At 33.4% G+C, this 27,518-nt stretch overlaps 1 long non-coding RNA gene across 1 annotated transcript; it reads left to right on the top strand.

Annotated features, from left to right (window-relative positions):
• The first annotated feature begins 1,536 nt into the window (after positions 1-1,536).
• LOC143051061 (uncharacterized) lies at positions 1,537-2,777 on the top strand. The gene is made up of 2 exons (XR_012970568.1): positions 1,537-1,648; positions 2,085-2,777. It is a non-coding gene; the product is annotated as an uncharacterized LOC143051061 (long non-coding RNA).
• The last annotated feature ends 24,741 nt before the right edge of the window (positions 2,778-27,518 follow it).

The raw sequence follows: 27,518 nt of genomic DNA, 5'->3' as shown, positions 1-27,518 counted from the left end.
TGAATTCTTTGATTCGCTGTTTTACGTCATGCCCGCTAACAAATTGAAAACTGTACCTATACGCCTTATTTTAGTCCAGATTTTTAAAGGCAGTGCTTTAAGGCCTGACTTTCAAGTCATGAGGTTCATCTTTCCTTACGCAAATCTTTGATGGGGGTCATTTTGCAAGAAATAGATCCGGAAATGTTTAAATTTCTCCCCTACTTTTTGTGGTATGTATTGGTTTTTGTTCCTTTCATTTACATTGGGAAATAAAGAAACGATCAGTGTGTATTGTTCGTTTTAAAAATCTGTTTATTAATGTGTCTTTTGCATTGTAAGCAGTCAATCTGATTACAAACTATCATTATTCGAATTCCGTGTGGAAAGAGGTCCGTTCAATTTCGAGTACTATTTGCGATCTAAAGATATTTTTAAATCATTTCACTCGTTGATATAACATGATATTATAATTAAAAGTCGACTGACCGTGAATTATATTGCATAATATACAATTTAAAGTATTTCTGTACGTGAAGCCGTATGACGTTATAGTTATTTCGGTCTCAGTTATGTAAAATATGAAATTATCGTTCCTGAATAGGGTTCCACTAATTAAAGACAAGAAGCGTCAAAAAGTGATAAGAAGCGACAATAAAATTAAAATAGCGATAAGAAGCGACAATATAATTAATTTGGCGAGAAGAAGCGTCAAGAAGACTATATAGCGACTATACATAAATAAAAAAAATCTCATTGCAACAACTTATTCCCCATAGATATTAAAAAAAACATGCATTATTTTTTATTATAGGGGCGGTTATAAAATAGTTATCAAAGGTACCAGGATTATAATTTAGTACGCCAGACGCGCGTTTCGTCTACATAAGACTCATCAGTGACGCTCATATCAAAATATTTATAAAGCCAAACAAGTACAAAGTTGAAGAGCATTGAGGATCCAAAATTCCAAAAAGTTGTGCCAAATACGCATTTTTTATATAACTGTACATTGATAGATAAAAAATATGTTTTTATTAAGAAGAAAGGGATTAGTTTTTATTAGATATAAAAAAAATATATATTTTATGCACACGCTAAAAATTGGCCATCAAAACAAATTAAATTTCAATTTCCTTTTAAAGAATTTATTGAATCAAAACCATGCAATATCATTTCCTTTCTAACAGTGAAATTCTTCTTTTTCATAGGGACATATTTGATAGGTGTAGCTTCACCCTATCACATCAAATGAGAATAGCCTCGTGAGAGAATTACGATTCGCTTGTCCCTTGTTAGTTATTGTCGCTTCGTCACTAAATTAAACTTCTTGTCGCTGTTTGTCTCTAAAATTCTTCTCGTCTCTTATTAGTGAGACCAGTCAGTTCCGTCCTTAACTTCCGTTTTTGCACTGCAAAACAATCACACAATTAACGATGCCTAGTCCTTGTTGGTGTGTACCTGAGTGTCATTTAAGAGGAGGACTTGCATTTCTAAATGACTTAATAAGAAGGAAAAGTTGGAAATAGAAAGGGATTAGTTTTCATGAATACGCCATGGCTCAAACGTAGATTGTCATGTGCGATGCAATCGTAGAACCCATATCAATCAGCTGTTGTTTGCAAGGCACATTTTACTGAAAACGACTACGTTCAGGAAACTATTCATGGTAAAACTTTATTTTCTTTAAGAAATATATACTGTTATTGTATCGCCATGCAAGTAAACCAAAGTCTGTTTGCAACCGCAATTATCGTTTTAGAATAAAAAGGGGGATGCATTCAAGACGTCATAACTTTTGGGATTACGATTCAATATCATCTGTTTGACATTTTTTGGTTAATACTACAATTGTATGGATTTTCTACAAGAGATATATTATACTGATAATTATTTTAGCAGTAATTATGTAAATTTCGGTTGTAATGACAAGAATTCATGAGCTATGCCCCGGGCTTTCTTGAAAAATATCAATGACAATGTAAACAGGAACAAAACATTGACATGAATGATGCTCTCCACCTATGTTATAGTTATTTAGGTATGTGTGTTGCACAAGTCTTTCACAAGTTTCAAAAAAGCTAATGTTATAAAACTTTTTTCAGGGCACATACCAACTTTATAGAGACTTGTCTACTGCCATGCTTTTCCATCCTATTTTCATGCACCATTTGTAAGCAAGAGACTGAATGGTTTACAAACTTAAAAATCAGGACGGTGTCCCGTTAAACCAAAAGAACTAAACTGGATGAATATTGTAGGAGAAATCTAGAGGAAAGTTTTGATTTGTGAAATTGATTTTCCTGAACAGATGTACATTCATCCTGCAGGAAAGATTTATAACTGTCCACCACCAACTGACGAGCAAATGTTGAGCTTCACAGATTTAATTACTCAAACACCATAAATGCCTGTTTTCAGCACAGATTTCACAAATCATGACACAGCTGTGCATTTTTATGCCCCACCTACGATAGTAGGTGGGCATTATGTTTTCTGGTCTGTGCGTCCGTTCGTCCGTCCGTCTGTCCCTCTTCAGGTTAAAGTTTTTGGTCAAGGTAGTTTTTGATGAAGTTGAAGTCCAATCGACTTCAAACTTGGTACACATGTTCCCTATGATATGATCTTTTTAATTTTAATGCCAAATTAGAGTTTTTACCCCAATGTCACGGTCCACTGAACATGGAAAATGATAGTGCGAGTGGGGCATTCGTGTACTGGGGACACATTCTTGTTTATACCTGTTAAGAGTCGAAAACTAAATATTATTTTTATATAAATAAACATATATTGTGTCATTTTAGAACTTATATTTTTCCAAAGGATGCATGAATGAAAGTAGTGAAATTCATTTTGCCAATTTTGCAGAGAAAATAATTCATTAATTTATTTATTTCTCCTGAATGATTGTTTTTTTTATAGTACTTATTGGTTGTTACAAGTCTTGTGCATTGCTGTTTGAATTGATGGTATGAATGCATTTTCAGTTTCTTACACTTGTTCATAAAAATATTGTAGTTCTCATATCTTTGTCTAATTGCAAATGATGGATTGTAATGTGCAATAAAGTTAGTCTGATTTACATCTTCCCATTATTTTTGTGTTAAAAACACTATTGCAGCACCGTTTTTGGTAGATCTCGAAATAATGACTTTAAAACAATATGATTGATAGACGAACATCCTCTACGTTGGAAAAATATATCAAGCATCACAAACTAGGACAATTTAAATAAAAACTTGACAAGGTGCAAGCTGTGAAACGCCACATTGCCACTTATTGGGTAGGGACTAAATAAACCCATAGATCAATGAAATAACAGTTTTCAATTCAATTTTTGGATTGAGTTTTGAAGAGGTAATTCATCAACGCAAGAATTTTTATTATGAATTGACAAATTTCATCAAGTCCACAAACAGCTGCTGTCAGAATCATTAGACCTCATCAACTGTGTGTTGAGTGTGGACTGAAACTAACGATTGTTGAATGTTTAAATCGAATGTTGAAAGTTGAAAATCGAATGTTGCAAACGAAAGTTTAATGTTGAAAACGAACGTTGAAAATTGAAAATACAACGTTGAAAATGAATTTTTGATATTGAAAACAAATGCTGAATGTTAAAAACGAATGTCGAAAGTTGAAAATCATAAGTTAAAGACAAAAATTTAAAGTTGAAGACGAATGCTTAATGTTGAAAACGAATGTTGAAAGTTGAAAATTGAAAGTTGAAAACGAAATTTGAATGATGAAAACGAATCTTTAATGTTGAAAACTAATGTTGAAAAATTGAAAGTTGAATGTTGAAAACGAATGTTTAATGTTGAAAACGAATGTTTAAAGTTGAAAATCGAATATTGTCAACGATTGTTGAATGTTGAAAATCGCATGTTGCAAACGAATGTTGAATGTTGAAAACGAATGTTTAAAGTTGAAAATCGAATGTTTTAACGATTGTTGAATGTTGAAAGTTGCAAATCGAATAGTTTCAACGATTGTTGAATGTTGAAAAGGAATGTCGAAAGTTGAAATCCCCAAGGGTGACTGGGGTATAGAAATATAGTCACTTGGTCTTCTTCCGACCGGCAGTAAAACGCTTGCTGAAGTGGGGCGTCCGTTTGGCTGTGCGGGATGTATCAAGTTCGCAGTCACGTCCGGTCAGAAGGGGACGTTAAATCCGATGCCTCTTGTAAAGAGAGTGCCACGCTCTTTGCACGTTAAGAACCCTTGCAACAACTCTTTTGAGGGGTCCGTAGGTGGCCTGTTGTAAGGCAAAATTTCTGTCCCTATCCAAGATACCCTCATTTTCCAGTGGCAGTCCAAATTTCCCCGACCATCATCCCAGATGGCCTCTATCGTATCAACCTACCTATTGTATTTATTGTGAACTTGTCCTCGTCCTGAATATGCATGAAATATTTGCCACTGGACGTTAAGCAACCAACAATCAATCAATCAATCGAAAGTTGAAAACGAATGTTGAAAATCGAAAGTTGCAAACGACAGTTTAACTTTGAAAACGAATGTTGAATGTTGAAAACGAATGTTGAATGTTGAAAACGAATGTTGAATGTTAAAAACGAATATTGAAAGTTGAAAATCGAATGTTGAAAATCGATCGAAAGTTGAAAACGAATGTTGAAAATCGAAAGTTGAAAATCGAAAGTTGCAAACGACAGTTACTTTGAAAACGAATATTGAAAGTTGAAAATCGAATGTTGAAAACGAATGTTGAATGTTGAAAACGAATGTTGAATGTTGAAAATCGAATGTTGAAAACGAAAGTTGAATGTTCAAAACAAATGTTGAATGTTTAAAACAAACGTTGAATGTTGAAAGTTGAAAACCGAATGATGTCAACGATTGTTGAATGTTGAAAAGGAATGTCGAAAGTTGAAAACGAATGTTGAAAATCGAAAGTTGCAAACGACAGTTTAACGTTGAAAACGAATGTTGAATGTTAAAAACGAATGTTAAATGTTAAAAACAAATGTTGAAAGTTGAAAACAAATGTTGAAAATCGAAAGTTGAAGACGAATGTTGAATGTTGAAAACGAATGTAGAAAGATGAAAATTGAAAGTTAAAAACGAAAGTTGAATGTTAAAAACGAATGTTTAATGTTGAAAACTGAAAATTCAATATTGAATGTTGAAAGCGAATGATGACAGTTGAAAATTGAAAGCTGAAAACGAATGTTGAATGTTGAAAACGAATGTTTAATGTTGAAAACTAATGTTGAAAGTTGAAAATCGAATGTTGTCAACGATTGTTGAATGTTGAAAACGAAATTTGAAAGTTGAAAATCGAATGTTGAAAGTTGAAAGTCGAATGTTGTCAACGTTTGTTGAATGTTGAAAACAAATGTTGAACGTTGAAAACAAATGTTGAAAGTTGAAAATTGAATGATGTCAACGATTGTTGAATGTTGAAATTGAATTTTGAAAGTTGAAAATTGAACATTGTCAACGATTGTTGAATGTTGATACGAAATTTGAAAGTTAAAAACGAATATTGAAAATCGAATGTTGCAAACGACAGTTTAATGTTAATAACGAATGTTGAAAGTTGAAAATCGAATGTTAAAAACGAAAATTTAAAGTTGAAGACGAATGTTGAATGTTGAAAACAAATGTAGAAAGATAAAAATTGAAAGTTAAAAACGAAAGTTGAAAGTTAAAAACGAATGTTTAATGTTGAAAACGAATGTTGAAAACTGAAAATCCAATGTTGAATGTTGAAAGCGAATGTTGACAGCTGAAAATTGAAAGATGAAAACGAATGTTGAATGTTGAAAACGAATGTTTAATGCTGAAAACGAATGTTGAAAGTTGAAAATCGAATGTTGTCAACGATTGTTGAATGTTGAAAACGAAATTTGAAAGTTGAAAATCGAATGTTGAAAGTTGAAAATCGAATGTTGAAAGTTGAAAATCGAATGTTGTCAACGATTGTTGAATGTTGAAAACGAATGTTGAATGTTGAAAATGAATGTTGAAATTGAAAATACAACCGTGAAAATGAATGTTTGATATCGAAAACAAATGTTGAATGCTAAAAACGAATGTTGAAAGTTGAAAACGAATGCTCAAAGTTAAAAATCGAATGCTGAAAACGAAAGTTGAATGTTGACAAATGAATGTTGAATGTTAAAAACGAATGTTGAATGTTAAAAACGAATGTTGAAAGTTGAAAATCGAATGTTGTTAATGATTGTACATGTCGAATGTATAAAAACGAATGTTGAAATTTGAGAACAAATGTTGAAAGTTGAAAACAAATATTGAAAATGAATTTTGAAAATTGAAAAATCGAATGTTGTCAACGATTGTTGAATGTTGAAAACGAATGTTGAAAGTTGAAAACAAATGTTGAAAACGAATGCTGAAGGTTAAAAACGAATGTTGAAAGTTGAAAATCGAATGTTGGAAACACAAGTTGAATGTTGGTAACGAATGTTGAATGTTGAAAACGAATGTTGAAAATTTAAAATACAACGTTGAAAATAAATGTTTGATATCGAAAACAAATGTTGAATGCTGAAAACGAATGTTGAAAGTTGAAAATCATATGTTAAAAACAAAAATTTAAAGTTGAAGACGAATGTTTAATGTTGAAAACCAATGTTGAAAACAAATGCTGAATATGAATGTTGAAAATTGAAAATCAAATGTTGTCAACGATTCTTGAATGTTGAAAACGAATGTTGAAAATTGAAAACGAATGTTGAATGTTAAAAACCAAAATTGAAAGTTGAAAATCGAATGCTGCAAACAAAAGTTGAATGTTGAAAACAAATGTTGAAAGTTGAAAATCGAATGTTGAAAACGAATGTTGAATGTTGACAACGAATGTTGAAAAATGTTGAATGTTGAAAATCGAATGTTGGAAACGAAAGTTGAATTTTGAAAACAAATGTTGAATGTTTAACACAAACGTTGAATGTTGAAAACGAATGTTGAAAGTTGAAAACCGAATGATGTCAACGATTGTTGAATGTTGAAAAGAATGTTGAAAGTTGAAAACAAATGTTGAAAATCGAATGTTGCAAACGACAGTTTAATGTTAATAACGAATGTTGAAAGTTGAAAATCGAATGTTAAAAACAAAAATTTAAAGTTGAAGACGAATGTTGAATGTTGAAAACGAATGTAGAAAGATGAAAATTGAAAGTTAAAAACGAAAGTTGAATGTTAAAAACGAATGTTTAATGTTGAAAACGAATGTTGAAAACTGAAAATTCAATGTTGAATGTTGACAGCGAACGATGACAGTTGAAAATTGAAAGCTGTAAACGAATGTTGAATGTTGAAAACGAAAATGAAAAGCAGCTGTTTCAGTATTCGCACAAGAGTTATCTATCTTGAAAACATAATCACAAAAATGTCGGTATTGATATGAGTATTTCCCGGTATGCATAAATTTTGTCCACCGAAGTGAAACCTCTGAAGTATGTGGTCAGTGGTCTCTGACATGGCCAATTCAACTATACTAGTCAACAAAAGAAACGATACACGACTTTGAAATAAAATTTATCAAAAAGTATTTAATATAAATCAAAATGAGATACACTATGTTAAAAAGCTTTCATTTATAATGTATGCACATGTGATAATGAAAATCAAAACTTGTCGGAAAGTATCTAAATTTCGTGTAAATGATCAAAGTGTGCAAACTAGTTTTGCGGAAAGTTGAAAAAAAAATCTACACATTATTTTCTAAGCACTAAATTAAATTTCAAATTTGTTTAAAAAAATTCAATATGATAATCAAGTTATGTTCATGATGTTACTTATGGGTTGAAATATTGAGTTTTCAAATTTTTTTGGGAAAAAGTGTTTTTTGAAATCTCAAAAACCTCCAAAAAAATATTTTTTTATTTTCGTCTCAAATCAATGCTTTAGATATGAAAACAACACACAGTAAATTTGGAACCTTTTGGATGAGTTTTAAGATTGCAACCGCTTTTTGAATATCACTTTACACATAATGTCTATGGTAAATCTGTTGATAATGTATACATTTTAACGATTTTTCGTGGGACCAAACTTTGCTTAACAAATAAACGAAGAAACTGTATGATTTTTTAAAACAACTTGATGGAAAACACTGTCTTTACCTTTAAATGAGGGGTTGGCATCATAAGTTGGCACTACTGTTTTTGAAATTGTCGTTTTAAGTAAATTTTGAAAGAAAAAAAATCGCGAAAAAAACGTCAATAAAGTAAAAAAAAATATTTTTAACATATTTATATTTCCATAATAATTAAGTATTACTAACTTGAATATTGGTCCAATGAATGGAAAACTTTATCTTTTATTAGAAAAAAAGTCTTGTGTCGTTTCTTTTGTTGACTAGTATATTTTTAAAAGAAATTTATATTAAATATGATTAAATATATAAATGCATTCACTATATATTATAATACTAATAGCTAGAACAATTTCAGGTTATAAATGTGAGTTTTTACCAGGGCATCAGGGCTCCATAAACTTTCACCAAAGAGCATTTATTGGAACTATTAAATGAAAATTCATGACAGGATACTACAGATATGCCCGAAATTCCAGCATTAACTTAACTTACCATCAATTTAAACAACATGGAGCAAACTGTGGAACTTTAATTCAGTCGCTTTTAGTTCTGGAATCAAATATCATTAGTCAACCTGAAGTCGTTAGTGATATAAATAATGGAGTACATCATGATACAGGATCTTATCACACTACCAAGGTTTCCTCAGGCATGTTTCCGCATGTTCAAGCAGTGGCAACGAACGTTCGGAGGCAGATTTTAGAAGGCAAGTACATCAATCTGGCTACTTTACTTAACAATCAAGAAAACGTACAAGATTATAAAACCGTTGATGAATCTGACGGGTCCGTTCTGTTAATCACTCATCGCGATCCTCGCCTTCAAAGAAACTTGTCTATTCAAGAATTTCTAGAAGCTTTTAATATTTACAAAAATATTATTTGTTAAAAGCAAGACCGACGCATCGAATTTGATATCATTTTTCAAGATGTCATTGATATTTCTGCAAGATATAAAGGTCGCGTTTTCTACGAGTATCACAAGGCTTTCGCAAATAAGGTCGCTGCTATCAAACTGACCCACAGTAAAGTTGTAGATTTGTCCATCAGAGACGAAAAACTCTATTCATTCATCACAAGTGGACAAATTAATAAGGAATGTGAAACATGCGGTAGTCTTGGGCATCTCACAGCTGGTTGTCAAACGTTACCAAGCTTTGGGCAATCGAATAATCGATCCAAACCAACTTATTTAGTAAGTAGCAGTATAGCAGTGCAAAAATTCAAACCAACCTTCCAGCCGCCCCTAAACCGCCGATTTATCTAATGCAGTGTTAAAACTGCAAAGTCCAAACATCAGCATCATGTGCAAATAATTATATGCGTACCACAATCTTCTTTGAAAGCGGTGATCTTCAGAAAAAAGTTGCAATATTCCTGCCACTAATTCAAGATCTGTTCAAAAGTAGGGTTTTTCAAATGAGTGTTTCTTGTGACCGCCAAGAAACTTGTCACAGTTATTTGGAATTCTACCTGTTTTCTGCTAAATGCAAGATTATAAACAAAACTGTCCGTTTAATAAGTGTCAAGAGAGATGCTGAAGCATTTAACTGAATTTTGCTTGCTCAGTTCCAAAATTTAATGACTGTCTTTACTATGCACATAGAAAATAAATGAAGAGAATTGAACAATTATTGATATTCAAGGTCACAATTGGACTTCCAAGATTTTAGACTGTATTAATGTGCATATGTTAAGGGGATTTACTGCATTGCACATTGCCATTATTGCATTATGCTTTACTACTTACATATACGCCTTTAAGCAGTGTTTTTTAAAAATTAAGATCAAATATTAGAATTAATCAAAATGATATTTTACACAAAGGAAAGCATTGTATAGATATACACAAAAAAATATAATGATGGTATGGCTGCAAAGAGAGATAATTGGACTGGTACTGTGACCTTGTAAGAGCAACTCTTACAAAACATGACACTTCATACATATAAATAACATACTATTCAGAATAAAATACCTTTAAAAGGAGAAAGTTGAACTTAAACTTCCTGATTAACGCATCTAAATGACTACATGGATGCAAATGATGTGCAGAAAGAAGAAATCACTCAATAATCTCTTCAGGGAAAATGGCTTGTGCCTCCAGCTTTATGTCTATAACAAACGTCATTCACTGATAGCCGAAAAACCTGGTTCAAGTATTGCTTTTTGAAAGAAAGCAACTTGTTTAATACATTCATGATCACAGAAAAATGATAGACACATATTCACTGCTGCTTCAAACTAAGAATTAAGGATCGTAAAATATAATGACGTCATCAGTAAAGTAACAATTCCATCAGTTTTAATATTTGTCTTTTTATGTATATCCCATACATTCCTCCAAGGTCCGTTTTCCAAACACACAATTATCAGAACAAGAAAAGTTGTTAAATTCTGTTCCGAAGCGCGCGACAGTTGAGAAAAACAATAAGGGGGTGGAGCCTAACTATGTACCTTTTACTGCAAGTGTTGAAGTTAATCAACAGCGACCGGATTTGTTAGCTCAATACAATGAGCAATTGATAAACAACCAAAAGCTTTACTTTGAACAGCAGAAATCTATTAATGAGCTAGCCAAATCTGTAATTGAAATTAAAAACGCGGTTCTCCACAAAACAGCTGATCCGATTGCGCCCATTGCGCCGCCGCAGTTGAGAAACAATAAACGGGGCAAATTTCCGAATACATTTTATGACAGTGTTTCGGAGGAGGAATCGGAACGGGACTATGAGTCTTCTCATGAGGATGGGGAGGATATGGCGGAGGAACCACCTCAACAAAGAATAAAAGTTACGACGAAAATGTCCAAAATGGGAAAAAAGAAGAAAGTTGAGAACATTTTGTTTAAGAAACCAAAATTAGGATCGCCGGTACACGAGGAGATAGCAAAAATCGTTAATCGAGGGCCGGAGTCTGCCGTAGATCATAAAAATAAAGAATTTCAGGATTTACTGGACACATTTGTTCGGCCAGAGAATTGTGAATTTCTAGAGGTTCCTTACGTGAATAAAGTGCTGTGGAGTGTTAAGGAAACATCTAAACGTCTGAAAGATAATGACAGATACATGCAAAGAACCCAGGGATATCTTGTTAAAGGGATGATACCGGTTGTTCAGCTGATGGAAAAGTCTTTGAAAAGCTATGAGTCCATCAGCATTGCCATAATATGCCTGTTGATCCTTCTTTCCATGATAAAATGGTTGCTTCAGAATTTTTGAAATTTTGAAATTTTTGTTAAAGGGTCAAAAAAAAAAATTGTCAAAATTTTAAGAAAATCAAACGAGCCAAATTAATTTACTGAAAGTGTTGGGTAACACCTTAAATGACTAACCTATAACATAAAATACACAAACAGAATTAAAAAAAAATGTTTTTTTGTTTTTTTGATTTTGAAATTATTGTAAGTCCTTTAACCTCATTCCTAGATTTTACAGTATATGTTTGTAATTTCAATTGTTTATATTTTACATTTTTCAGCTATAGAGAGTAAAGAGGAGAAAATATGTAAATAAGCACCAGCTAAGAAATTGTAAAATAAATGCACTTCAAAAATCAAAAAGCCGAATCGTAAAAAAATTACAGAAATTTGCCACTAAATTACAAAAGGAACAAATATATGAGCCAGCTGACACCCTCTTCCTCATTAGGAGGAATGGGAGTACAGTTAGCAAAGCCTGTGGCTATGGAGATATGATAAAACGTTTCTCTGAAGGCCTTCCGATCACAGGTGTACCACCATACAGTTATAGCAGGAAGCTGCCTTCAATGCCTGAGGTTACATGCCACTGCTGGTGGACGTTTCGTCCCCGAGGGTATCACCAGCCCAGTAGTCAACACTTCAGTGTTGACATGAATATCAATAATGTGATCATTTTAATAAATTTCCTGTAACAAAACTTTGAATTCTCAAAAAAACTAAGGATTTTCTTATCCCAGGCATAGATTACCTTAGCCGTATTTGGCACAACTTTTTGGAATTTTGGATCCTCAATGGCCTTATAAATATTTTGATATGAGCGTCACTGATGAGTCTTATTTAGACGAAACGCGCGTCTGGCGTACTAAATGATAATCCTGGTAATTGTGATAACTATTTACACCAGTTCAGGAAGTCATTCTGCTGACACCGGAGAAGGATACTTTCAACTCTGCAGTCGACAGCGGCAGAAATTTGGCAAGAGAGCAAAAGGAAATGCTTGAGCAAATGCAAATAAATTTTACACCAGCAGATGTTAATGTGTAAATAGTAATTATCCAAATTTTACGTTATCAATATAAATAGATTAAGAATGGAAACCGGTAATGTGTGAAAGAGATACTTCCCCATGTTCAAAATAACAAAAAGCCACCTAAGTATGATTGTTTTTTTTAAAAATTAACCAATTCAATGTTATATGAAATGAATGCTTTACATTAACATCTATGCAAATGCTGTGGCATGGTTTGAATTGATAATCAACAATGTACACATGATTAATATACTCGTGTTAGCAATTTAAGAATTCCACACTGGATATGTATCATTTTATTTGTATATTTTACAGCAATATTTTGACCAGTCTAAATGCGAATGACCTATTAAAACTTAAATTGTGATGACCTTTGATGGAAGGTTATAGACCAAACAATACAAACGGTGAAACGACTTTAACCAGATAAATTTCAAGAAGTTTTAAAAAATGTAGCAGCCCACTAAATTGATGGAAATTAACAACAAAATATTTAATCTGATTACTTGCTTCAAAAATAGAAAGGCTAGCATAACTATTGTTTGTATCGAAACACCATTTATTTGGGGTTTCTACTTGATTAACAAGAAAAAATGTAAATATCATTGATCTATTACCACTATTCAATCATTTTGGTATATTTTTTTAGTAATAAGATCACCTGAGGAGGGATAAGAGGTAGAGGAAAATCCTCGACAGGTAGAGGAAAGTCATCAGCCATTGAAGGTAGAGAAACAACATCCGTTCCCTTAGATAAAGATATACGACATGTATGATAAACACCATAATGAGCATGATGAGCCAGCTTCAAAAAGGCAGAAAACCTGTTCTGATACCTCTGAGTTGTAAGTATATGCTATTGAATTGTAAATATCAAGAATTAATAGATAATCTATCAGGTCTACGAAATTAAGATGCCTTGCAAGACTTTCGTAGCTCATTTGGCGTTTTCTATATAAAATAAGTAAGAAATATTTTGCCTCGTTTTTTTTATTTTTATTTTGACCGGTCATTAGTTTCAAACTTTCGGACTTACCTTGCCATTACTTTCACTTTCAAGTTCTCACATTCTGTTTGAATAACATCACCTTCTACTTGGATTATTTTGGTTCAAACTAACTACCTTTTATTGAAACAAAATATATTGTTCAAGGTGTAGCAGGAACAATTCGAGAATGCGGACCACAGCTAATTCTAGTTTGTAAACTGATGTGTGCGGAAAACGACTGATGCCAAAAGTGATGAGCTGTAATAAATCTAAGTAAATAAAAACCAAAAACTGAAAACAATATATAATTTAATTAACAAAATACAACATTTATTTATGTAAAGCCAAAAGGGTAGAAATGGAGCATTCAAGAAGACTTCAATTTACCGTACTGAGGAGGCATGTAGCAAATGCACTAACCTATTGGATACTGGTTGGAAAGCCTGGCTTTCCTTAGTGGGACTGAATGTCAGTCCTCAGAGGATTCAAAGTAAGAATCTAAAAGAAGTTATATAAAATCTATAAATCTCTCACAGAAGGTATCCAGAGAATTTGCAACGATGCAAATATTAAACTTTACAATTAAGATAAATATCTTGAACTAATGATTTCAAATAGAGATTTCTATAATTCTAATGTTACCAAAAATTTAATGAAAAATCATTCTTGTGACATTTATAACAAGTATATTTGGAATGTAACAACCATAATGAACTCTACTAATTTTTTGATGGATGCTTTTTTTCCCCGTAAAACTTTTCAATGAAAACATTTATTAGTGGCACTACAGTTATCAACAGACTTCATTTATTTATCTTCTTTATCTGTTTTATAGCTTCAGTTGATAAATTTATTATACTTTAGACAACCACACCGCTTAAACTATTATAACTATTTATATAAATAAACAAATGGCATTTTTCCTATAAAATTACAAAAAAACATAATTATCATTCACAATATTTCATAAAAAAAACGTATAGAATATAATATTTCAATATAGACTATATTATTGTCAAGTTTTGGGTATTCAATGAACCTATGAAATAAATAGATCTTTAAATCCATTTTTAATAAAAAAAAATAAAAAGAATAAAACAAGATTCGTTTTTTAGTCAAAATCACAAACTACATGATTCTTTAATACTACTTATTAAATGTTTCACTCAAACACCTATTAATAAATTGTCATCACTGAATCTAATATGGGGAGGAGTTAATTCCTAATCACCATGACACTATAAATTTTAATTAATCTAATTGGCTAAAATATACCATATAAAAGCGTGTGACAAACCAGATTCGTCATCCTTGACAAATATCACTGAAGAAAACAATCATGGAGCACATGTATCTTTACCATATACGGAAAGATACATTCACATATAGGAGTAAATTTTTTACTAATGATTTAAATTCTGTTTATGAATTAGTGATGGAGTGCATAAACAATCCTACTTTAAAACGACTACACTCTGGCAGAACTGTTTTCTTGAAGCAATATCCAACCCCGCTTGGATATGCTAAAGATGGAACTCAATATTCTGTTTTGAAAGTTGTAGTCGAAACCAGACGGGTCTAAAAATGCGACAAATAAATCACCTGGTGTAAAAAAGGCACTACTGAACTTAATCAAAACATGCCAGGTAGCAAAATCCTTACATACAAGTTCATCAGGGGATTCTGAAGAAGACCAGCGTGTGTTTCTTGACTTCAAAATGCTCCCTGCTCACATCAGAAACAACGCCAATCTGTCAATTGTCGAGTTTGCTGGCACACAATTTAAAGTATTTGCTTCCTCTGGACAACAATATGTTCAGTTTGTTTCTAATCCAATCATAAAGAAGCTTGTTAGCAGTCTACCGAATTTAAAAAGAATTGTCATTTGCGAAGAATAATATTCTTTTACTCCTGATGATTTCAATGCCAGTACTAGACTTAAAAGAGAGAAAAAAGAAAAAATAACCATTGCCCATTTGAAAGAAGAAAATGAAATTGTAAGCAAAGAAAACTTCAGCAAACAGGCTGCTGTTTCTACTATGTCAGGCAAAAAACTCATCAGCAAGTTTCTAACTAAACAGTTAAAATATGTAGATCTGAAGAACAATCTTATAGTAGACATCGACAGTGAAGCATATTTGTCTGAATGTGAATGCCAGAATGATGACCATTGCCAGTGTGACTTGTACGCAACACCAGTCAGATTTTATTTTAAGAAAAAAACATAATTATCATTCACAATATTTCATAAAAAAACGTATGGAATATAATATTTCAATATAGACTATATTATTGTCAAGTTTTGGATATTCAATGAACCTATGAAATAAATAGATCTTTAAATCCATTTTTAATAAAAAAAAAAAAAAAAAAAAGAATAAAACAAGATTCGTTTTTTAGTCAAAATCAAAAACTACATAATTCTTTAATACTACTTATTAAATATTTCACTCAAACACCTATTAATAAATTGTCATCTCTGAGTCTAATATGGGGAGGAGTTAATTCCTAATCACCATGACACTATAAATTTTAATTAATCTGATTGGCTAAAATATACCATATAAAAGCGTGTGACAAACCAGATTCGTCATCCTTGACAAATATCACTGAAGAAAACAATCATGGAGCACATATATCTTTACCATATACGGAAAGATACATTCACATATAGGAGTAAATTTTTTACTAATGATTTAAATTCTGTTTATGAATTAGTGATGGAGTGCATAAACAATCCTACTTTAAAACGACTACACTCTGGCAGAACTGTTTTCTTGAAGCAATATCCAACCCCGCCTGGATATGCTAAAGATGGAACTCAATATTCTGTTTTGAAAGTTGTAGTCGAAACCAGACGGGTCTAAAAATGCGACAAATAAACCACCTGGTGTAAAAAAGGCACTACTGAACTTAATCAAAACATGCCAGGTAGCAAAATCCTTACATACAAGTTCATCAGGGGATTCTGAAGAAGACCAGCGTGTGTTTCTTGACTTCAAAATGCTCCCTGCTCACATCAGAAACAACGCCAATCTGTCAATTGTCGAGTTTGCTGGCACAAAATTTAAAGTATTTGCTTCCTCTGGACAACAATATGTTCAGTTTGTTTCTAATCCAATCATAAAGAAGCTTGTTAGCAGTCTACCGAATTTAAAAAGAATTGTCATTTGCGAGGAAAAATATTCTTTTACTCCTGATAATTTCAAGGCCAGTACTAGACTTAAAAGAGAGAAAAAAGAAAAAATAACCATTGCCCATTTGAAAGAACCCATTGCTCCGACACTTATCAAGTCCAGTATCAGGGTATCAGGGTGAAATAAAAATTGTCTCTCTGTATCATTACGTTTAGGTATTAATAACATATTTTAAGAATAAACTCCGTATATATAACACAATGCTAAGGTAGTTCGAATACTGTCTGTATACTCAATTCGAAATCTGTATATAGAATATAACAGACAAGAATGTTTTATCTTCCAAATTAAAGGAGCTTTGAAGAGCATATTAATCAAGAACAACCTTTGATGGTGTAATGATGATATCCCGCCAAAATATTTCGGTAGAGATCTGAAAAAAGCATCACACAGTATAACTGACTTAAATAAACCTTGAAACCAAATCACTTTGAGTATGATATTGATTGTATTTTAACCTAAATGTGCATATTAAATTTCAGAATTTGCAAGATTTTGTTGGCAGTCTTGAAGGTGCCTCAGAATTTTTTTAAAATGTACTTTCTGAACTGACAACAGCCACTGTCATCGCAAATAAACTTTGCTCAATTCATCCAATCAAGTCTGGTGAAAAGTGTACCTCTTCATGTAGTTCAAGTTTAACATTTATGAAAAGCATAGGAGATGAGTACACCTGGGCAAAAGAAGCTCTTCAAGATCTTGCAAGTAATGGCATTGAGGCTAAACATTTAACAACAGATCCAGATAGCTCTGCTTATAGAGCTGCAGATGACTTGTATCTTGAAAATACAACATCTACAGAACCAGCACACTTTCTAGATACCAGGCATTTTTTAAAATATCACAGAAAAAACATCAAAAATAATAAAGAATTGGGAGAAATAATGCCTGGTAAAACTAAAAAAAGACCGTAAAAAGCTTTTGAACAATTTTGCTTTGGATTTAGCTGAGAGATGTCAATCGGAGTTTACCCAGGCCATGGGAAAATATGGTGGTGACTTTACCAAAGTGATTGATTGTTGGTTGCTTAACGTCCAGTGGCAAATATTTCATGCATATTCAGGACGAGAACAAGTTCACAATAAATTTTTACCAAAGTGAAGAATAAAACCTCTTTCACCGTTGATGCCATACCCGCATGTTACACTGGCAATTATGAACTTTGTCGTAGACATTCCTTTGTTAACAAGGGTGGAAAAAAGTTCTGGTTGTCCAACAGAGCTTTCTTACCAAATAGTTTCAAAATTAGAAAATTGGATCAAAATTTGAATGCCATAAGAAAGTGCTAGCGCTTTAAAAAAGACGAGATTGAACCTAAATACTCAAAAAGTCCAGGGATTTAACAGAACACTGCGTAGATCACTACCAAAAAATGTTACCTATACAAAAAACTTTGAAGGTCGTGTCCATTCAGCTATTCATAAATCTTGGTTCTGGTGAGTCTCTCCTAGTGATCTGTAAGCAACTTGGAGCAGAAATCGGTCCTGGGTCTGCTGCTGAAAAGAAACTTAAAGCTATACAAAAACAGACAGGATGCAGAAAGCTTATAAAAAATCAATGAAATATAAAAAAGGAGCAGTCTAATACTAGGAAACATTTGTATAAAATTTATGAAAAACATCAGGAAGAAAAATGTTATGAGAAAAACAAGCTTATGCGGCCAGTAAAACGTACCAAAACGCAAGCCGAGGACCATCCCTACGCCAAAAAACCACGAGTTGCAGTGACAAAGAAGTGTTAATTTATAAATAAAGCATTCTTTTATATGATAGTGTGGTTCATGACATTTTGCACATAATTTTGCCCTTTACAATGAATACGTTCCTGGTTTGTACCGTGGGGATCAAGTCTGGGCATATCATTGTGGATTATTCTTTTCTTAATCATATATGCTAGTCTATATGCTCTTTCTTTTTTTTGCACCCTCCCTTGGCCAGTTTACATTCATGACACCGTATCCCAATTTATCATGATGCGATAATGTGTTTACCTTATTTGCTTATTTATTTTCTTAATGTAATAACTTGTGTTTTAGCCGTAATCGTACAAATACCAGCAGTGCCATAGTTTATTTACAAGAGGAGCCATATTTATTTGTGTATTGGCGGTCTGTGACACGAGATTGCCTGTGAACATAACAAACGTTTTGATTGGTCGATCCATTGACCGGAAAATTATAAATAGAAGGTTGACGAAACGAAATTTAGAATTATTCTCAGATTTATTCTCATCGTCTGCAAGAGCAGTCGCAATTTAGCTGTCCTGATGTCTTTATAATCTAGTGTTAAGGTTTTAATGGTTTTAAGAAAAACTAAACCTTACACATGGCAATTGTTTGTTTCAAGTTTTTACGAAAAACTAAACCTTACACATGGCAATTGTTTGTTTTCAAGAAGAAAACGACCTTCGACCTACGGGAAAGTCCGGTCAGCTGTCGTTCCACTTAGTCAACTTTCTATAAATACGATGGGAGAGGTTTTCTGGAAACCTACTTTCATTTTAGTAGAGATCGAAACCGTTAGAGACGATTACGGCAAATTGTATATAAATATAAATGTATGTTTTTATGATCAATAGTAAATATTTGATTATATAGATGTTATGTAAAATGCATCTGAACTTTATACCTGACTTAGTTATTATTTCAACCTTATACCAACTCAAAGGATCCATGCAAATTATGTTCGATCGAGCCTCCTTATTCAATTAAACATACCACTCGGTTTAAGGGGCGAAATTGTTACAGTACCAATCAGAAAACTTGGGACTTACACATTCCCCAATTAGCGGGGGCAATTAGGGCATCAGTGAATAGATCCACCGGGTTTACCCCCAATCGCCTCATGTTGGGCAGAGAGGTAAACCTCCCTGCTGAGTTAATGTTCAGGGCACCAAAAACAGGGCCACGTCCAGACCTGGCAGGTTATGTGGGTGGCTTGGAAGAGGCCATACGGTCTGCCCATGAGGTTGCGAGGGCAAACCTCAAAACCTCTCAACTAAGAGCTAAACAAGCTTACGATCTCAGGGTAGTTGCCCGTCAGTACAAGGTAGGAGACGTTGTCTATAAGCTGAACACAGCTTCACTGCCAGGTAAATGCAAGCAGCTAAGTCCTATGTGGAGGGGACCAGGGGTCATCCTTGAAATGATATCACCTTACCTGTATAAGGTAAAAATGAGGAAAGCCCTCACCACAGTAAACCACGATCGTTTAAAGCTGTGTAGGGATAGGGAGCTTCCAGCATGGGTAAAACGGGCAATAGTAGAGCTTCAAAGGGGAGGGGTGGCTCAAGATATGCAACTTAATTACCCAGCAACCCCTTCACAAGATAGTGTTCAACAGGACAACAGCACTAATGATGTAAGAACTGTACATGTACATAGAAAACTGAAACCAGGAACTTTAAAAACATACACAAATTTAGAGGAGGAAAGGAACTGTAAAATTAAAGCGTTAAAGAAATCAAAAAGTAGGGTGATGAACAAGGTGAAACAACTAGCTGTGAAACTTGAGAGGGAACAAACATACGAACATTTGGACACTTTATTTCTAATTAGGAAAAAAGGGTCAACAATCATACAATCTTATAGATATGGGGAATTGAAAAGCAGATTCATGGAGGGATTGCCATTGACCGATGAGGTACCATATGGCAAGAGGAGGAAGAAGCCAGCAATGCCAGTGGTCCAGAAAGATGCTGTGATAGAGCTCCTTACACCAGGAAAGGACAACTTCAGTTTTGGTGTAGGGAGCGACAGGACACTGGCGGAGCAACAAAAAAGGCAACTGGAGGACCTCCAAATTGCCATTAATTCTCCGGATGTCAATGTGTAAGTATCATTCAGAGAATTATACAACTAAAGTCCACTCAAACTGAAAACAAATTTGCTTAACAGATATTATTTCTATTTATTTGTGATCAAATATAGTAACTTATTATTAAGCCCAGTAAGTTCAGAGTATTAGATTTTTCTACATGTTAAGATAAGATAGTTACTTATTATTAAGCCCAGTAAGTTCAGAGTATAAGATTTGTTTACATGGTAAGATAAAACATCAGATGCCAAGTGATGAGATAATAGATAATTATTGTTTACTCCACCAAACATGCCAAAAGAATACTTTTACGAAGTTTGTTAAATACATTGCAGTATCAAATGTTCTGATAAGAGTTTGTTTTATTGGCATGAATGTGATTTATATTTTTCCAGACAAGTCCTCCATGAATCACCATCCGCCCATCAACCACAACAGCTTGAATTACAACAGATTGAACCACAGCAGATTAAACCACAACAGCATGAAGCTTTCAGATTGATGGTAAATCACCAGATTCCCAGATGTTATTCATGAGCTGCAAGGGAGCTTCTAGCGAGGAATCTGGCAAGTGTTTTTAGAGTTGGTAGTGAATATTATCAGGCTCACAAGCTGTATCATGGGCTTTTGACAGAGATGTTTTAAGTTCTGCAAGAGAAAATAGTTTATTATAATTTTCACCATTTTTTTATTTAAAGTTTAATTTAATTTTTTCTTTTTGTTTTTTAACTTTTTTAAAGTCTTCCCTGTAGTTGTTACAAGAAGAAGATTTCGCAAAAGTTTCACCAAGCTTGTTGGCAATATCCTTTTCAGATGTTAATAAATCATTGCCGTCATTCAAATGTTTTACAGAGGCTTTAGAATTTTTACCTTTTATTTTATTTACCATATTCCAAACTTTTGTCATCGGAGTGCGAGATGTAATACCCGAGACAAATTTTTTCCAGGATGTTCGTCGGGCTTGCCTACAAGTCCGCCGTGCCTTAGCGCGAAAAATACGGAAATTACTCAAGTTTTCTGTCGTTGGTTGTTGATTGAACCGTCTTTTAGATTTTTTACGGTCACCTATGGCTTGATCACAAGCGTCATCAAACCATGGTTTACTGGGATGTTTCGGATTTGCCGAGGTCTTAGGAATAGTTCTGTCAGCAATTGACGTTAAAACTGTATTAAAAGTTAAAATTGGATCTTGCACAGTCTCAAACATCTTTGACTGAAGTTCCGCTTGACAGAGATTCTGAAACAAGGACCAGTCCGCCTTGTCAAGTTTCCAACGTGGTACTCTCTGTTGGGCAGAATTACAATACTTCAATAAAAAAAAAAAAAAAATTTCAAGTAGCAATTTTTAGCCTGTGACGCCTATGATTGATTGATGGTTGCTTAACGTCATGTGGCAAATATGTCATGCATATTCAGGACGAGAACAAGTTCACAATAAATACTATAGGTAGATTGATACGATAGAGGCCATCTGGGATGGTGGTCGGGGAAATTTTGACTGCCACTTGAAAATGAGGGTATCTTGGATAGGGACAGAAATTTCGCCTTGCAACAGGCCACCTACGGACCCCTCAAAAGAGGGGTTGCAAGGGTTCTTAACGTGCAAAGAGCGTGGCATCGGAATTAACGTCCCCCTTATGACCGGACGTGACTGCAAACTTGATACATTACGCACAGCCAAACGGACGCCCCACTTCGGAAATCGGTCGGGAGAAGACCAAGTGACCATATTTCTATACCCCAGTCACCCTTGGGGTGAGTGATGCCTATGACGCGACCATACAAGGTTAAAAAGAAAGCATTAATACTAATTTTAATTTTGGGAATACTTAATAGTCTGCATCACACTCTTTCTCCGATTCTCGTTATATATTTTATATATATACTTTTTCGGTCTTTTTGAAGATGTTGTTTATGCTGTATTTAGACCCTTCTACAACGAATTTTGTTTTAAATGCATACGTATAAAAAATGCGTTTTTTATCCGACGCAATCATTTGTTTGAACTTAGTTTTCAATTTAGACTTGTTTGAATATATATATATATATGAGAGCCCAGGTGGTCGTGTGGTCTAGCGGGACGGCTGCAGTGCAGGCGATTTGGTGTCACGATATCACAGTAGCATGGGTTCGAATCCCGGCAAGGGAAGAACCAAAAATTTGCGGACGCCCCACTTCAGCAAGCGTTTTACTGCCGGTCGGGAGTAGACCAAATGACCATATTTCTATACCCCAGTCACCCTTGGGGTTGTGCCAGCATTGTGAAGGTTTCCAGAGTTATCGACAGGTGATGAACAAAAACTTTGCCATTAGGAACAGACTGAAATATTACATTTTAAAGACTCCACAAATAAAATAACTGAACAGACTATTACCAGAACAAGTTCATGATCAGACCGAAGCATCCTAAAGACAGCCAAATTGAAAAACATCAAAATAGGAAATACTTGGTTAATAATAATGCCTGGTAAAATGAATCTCAACATATGTCCTTTGATTTGAATTCCAACTGGTACATGACAATTTATAAAGATCTTTTGCATTCAGTAAATGTAAGAAGTCATATCAGAAACTAATTTTTTGTCTTACCTCTTTGATAGATATAGGAAGATGTGAGCTTCAATAACATCATCTCTACTGATCATCTCAAGTTGAGTTGTGTGCATTCGGGCTGTATGCCTTTTAATATGTAGTTAAGCAGGTAATTGTTAATGCATTTCGGACCTGAATGTCCAATTATAATAGCTAAAGAAGACATTCTGCCTATATACATGTAATGTTTTTTTTCCAACAGTTCTGAATTAAGTGAGAATCCTCCATTTTCAAAAACTGGAGTGATTCTAAAAAGAAGAGAAAAAAATTCACGACATGGTCCTCCAGCATCAACTCCTGCTGCACCAATGAAATCTATCTTCAGTTGCCTTAGCCACTCATCTTCATTTGCAGATTCCATTTCTGCCATGGCTGTCTTTATGAAAAGTCTTCTTATCACTGAAATCTCCCACACATCTACAACATCCTTCCTGATTCTCATGACTTCATCTTGAAATGATCTAAATGAATGAAATAAAGGTGTAATTTTTTAGTTTTTGTATTTTATTGATGTTTCCTAACCCTGAATTTTATACCTTTTTAAATTTTCTTAAATGGAAGGAAGAGTCATAGATGTATGCTTTAAAGGATGTTACAATTTACAGTTATTTTATCCCTTATAAATCTACATTAATCTTTATATAATATTTAGGTGGAAAAGGGTAAAGTGTTATTTGATAAAGTTGATTGTTTTCTTAAATATTTATTTTAAATATAAACTAGAGGCTGTTTAGAGCCTGTGTCGATCACCTTGGTCTATGTGCATATTAAACAAATCTAGATAAATTCATGACAAATTTGGTGATGGTGATGTCTTTGTAGATCTTACTCCACTGAACCATTCTCATTCCCATGTATGTAACCTAATTTCCCATGTATGTAACCATTGTAACCTGATTCCCCATGCATGTAACCATTGTAACCTAATTTCCCATTTATGTAACCATTGTAACTTCATTATCGATGTATGTAACCATTGTAATCTGATTTCCCATGTATATAACCATTGTAACCCGATTCCTTATGCATGTAACCATTGTAACCTGATTCTCCATGTATGTAACCATTGTAACCAAATTTCCCATTTATGTAACCATTGTAAATTCATTATCGATGTATGTAACCATTGTAACCTGATTTCCCATGTATGTAACAATTGTAAGGGAGCAACCATTTGATTTTCTGCGGCGGGGGGGGGGGGGGGGGGGGGGGGGGCTATAGCTTTTTTTTACAAATTTTTTTTTCGCATGCGGCGAAAAAACAATTCATTTTTTCCATTTTTTCGCGACAAGTTCAGAACAACTTTTTTCTATCAATTTTAGCATTACATAGAAAGATATTAGAAAATCAAATGGTTGCTGCCTAACCTGATTTCCCATGCATGTAACCATTGTAACCCGACTTTACCATGTATGTAACCATTGTAACCTGATTTCCCATGCATGTAACCATTGTAACCTGATTTCTGATGCATGTAACCATTGTAACCCGACTTTACCATGTATGTAACCATTGTAACCTGATTTCCCATGCATGTTACACTTGTAACCTGATTTCATGCATGCAATTATTGTAACCCGACTTCCCCTAGCTTGTTACAATTTTTTACTGGATTCCCCATGCACAGCCATGCATGTAGTGTGCAACAGAAAAAGCCGCTATTGCATATCATTTACTTAAGGTCCATGTGTGTAACCAATGTAACCAATGTAACCATTGCTTCATTGAGGGTAACAAAACAAGATACCTATATTCAGGTACACATTTTGGGCCATATCTATAGACTTTACTTAGATAAATAACAACGTATCAGATCAGCACAATGAGGATGTTAACTTTGACGTATGCCTTTTAGTGCTTCTTCATTACATTGGTTGTTTTATAGTGAATAAGATGATAACACAATGTTGACTGCTTTAACCCTATTTTTGACATTTTTACTCTTTGAGTATGTTTGTTTTGTTCACGCATCAATGGAATTTGATGTGACTGTCATACACGTGAGAGGTAAAGCTAGCTATACAGCCAGGTTCAATCCACAATTTTCTACATAGAAAATACCTTTACCAAGTCAGGAATATGACAGTTGTTATCCATTCGTTTGATGTGTTTGGACTTTTGAATTTTTCTCGGAGTTCAGTATTTTTTTGTTTCATACTTTTTTTACAGAAACATTAACAAGGGAATGCAGATGTTACTGGATCCATAGCAATCGACAAACGATAATTAATTTATATATTAGGATAATTGATTTATTCACATTGTTAAGTTCTATCCAACAGTTCAATATGTAAATACACTTAACGGAAGAAACTTATGTCATTGTACTGTTTCATAATAGTTTTTCTACACTTACCTAAAATTTTATACCTTTTTTGATAATTTTAGAAATCTACCATATTCTTTAGGTAATTATATTGACAGTAAAAACAGACCTGTCACTGGTTTCATAATATTTTTTTCTTTATTTGCCTATACATTTGATAACTTTTTTGATAATTTAAGAAAGCAACAATATTCAATAAATAATTATATTGACAGTTAAAACAGACCTGTCATTAGTTTAATAATATTTTTTCTACATTTGCCTAAAATTTTAGACTTTTTTTGACAATTTTAGAAATCGACCATATTCTATAGATAATTATATTGACAGTAAAAACAGACCTGTAATTGGTTTAATAATATTTTTGTACATTTCCCTATAAACTTGATAACGTGTTTGATAATATTAGAAATCGACCATATTCAATAGATAACTATATTGACAGTTAAAACAGACCTGTCATTGGTTTGATAATATTTTTTCTACATTTGCCTATAAATTTGATAACGTTTTTGATAATTTAGGAAATCGATCATATTCTATAGATAATTATATTTTTTGCCTAAGTCTGATGGTTTTCTTCAATTTTAAAAAGAGAGAATGCTGTTAAGAATGATTCAAAATTATAAATTCATTTTCTAGTGTAAGGATGATAAATTGTGTTCTATTGTCTTCAAGAATGATTCCCACTTTATAAATATAAGCGACAGTGATGCTGATACTAGTGAAAATGAGGTACTGGTAATTAGATAAGCAAGAACATGTTTCTCATCTCACTTTTTCATAACAAGCTGATAATTTTGTGGAATAAATCCGTCTCTTAGTTGAAATTTTGTGTTACTAGTTTAGTAACCATTGTGCTTTCCATGACTACATATTTTTATATTTGCTTCATAGTTCATGAGCGCAAGAATTTAATTGATAGTTGTTGAACTGTGATTTACAAAAAAAGACATTACTCATTTATTGATAATCTTTATAATTGCATCATGTTAACCTATAAGATGTTCATTTGTACCATTTGTATCAAGTGGTATTGACTGCAAAGAATCTTCTTTCATTCAAAGAGATTATATGCCCTGGCCAGTTATGATACAATGAGATTATTGTGTCACCGTCTTCATCAATTGGAGAAAAAAAACCAGTTCAAAATGTTATTTAAGTTTCAGAACCAATTATTGAAACCCAATATAACATTAATTTTAGGGAAACGTTGGCAGATGTTATGAACATGTCCCCTAGAAAATCGGCTGTTGAAAAAAAAAATTATGACATCAATTCGAGAGGCAACCCAACAAATAGCGGAATCAATGACTGAAAATGATGACCTACAGACCAAACTTGCTTCAGGTAAAAAGCCAAAGACACACATAGGCTAATTCACCAATTATAGTTTAAAACGACAAGAATTTCTTATGGAAGTAAAAAATGCAAGACTAAAAATTAGTACTTTCATCATGTGACAGAAGTAATATCTTCTTTTGCCAAGAGGCTTCACATTCCTTGACAGAAACTTTTACTTGGCTCATCTCAGTAATTCAACTGAAAGGAGATAGTACACCAAAGACAATTATAAATTGCCGAACATTAAAGCTTGTTCTCAAATTTATGCACTTTTTTTAGATAAGCTTGGTACTGACCATTCTCAAAAAATTGTTAATTCGCTGTTTCATCATGCTATAATGGACAAAAACAAGAGAAATATCTTGGGATATTTTTTTTTTTAATCGGATAGCAAAACAAGAATTGTAACAGCCTCAACAGCATTTGGAATATCTAGATATCCGATATGTTATTCACTGGGGAGCACATAGAAGTCTGAATGGTTTTATGTAGGAGAGTGGTAGGGCAGGTAGAGATCGTGATCTGCATTCTCCCTTGTTTATTATCATAACATGAATATATCGGTATCAGCTACTAATGTGCCTATGCATGATTACTGTAACCTTAAATTGTTTAGAAGGCACTTCCTAATTATGTATTTTACTCCAGAGGAAAACTGATATAACTATTCATCAATGTTGTGATATTTGTTCTAAATTATGTTCGTGCTCTGATTGTAATATACCCTCATTTGGGTTTATTCTAGATAAAGTGGACCATGCATCGTTATGTCCTTAAGAAACACCTTTTATGGTTTTGGTCTAGTAAAATTTGCCAGCTCTCTGAGAGAAGTGAACTATGTTGGGTAGGGCAGGTGGATCCTCTACTCACTGATTTTATACTCATGCATGTATCGGAAGGAGACTCTTTTGAGTTATTTATTTTTCTATATTTGATATTCCCGTCCGATCTTACTTG

This window comes from Mytilus galloprovincialis, chromosome 11 (genome assembly GCF_965363235.1).
Source record: "Mytilus galloprovincialis chromosome 11, xbMytGall1.hap1.1, whole genome shotgun sequence".
Classification (NCBI taxonomy): Eukaryota; Metazoa; Mollusca; class Bivalvia; order Mytilida; family Mytilidae; genus Mytilus; species Mytilus galloprovincialis.
The sequence above is the reverse complement of the archived record's forward strand: the minus strand, read 5'-3'. Positions and strand labels throughout refer to the sequence as shown.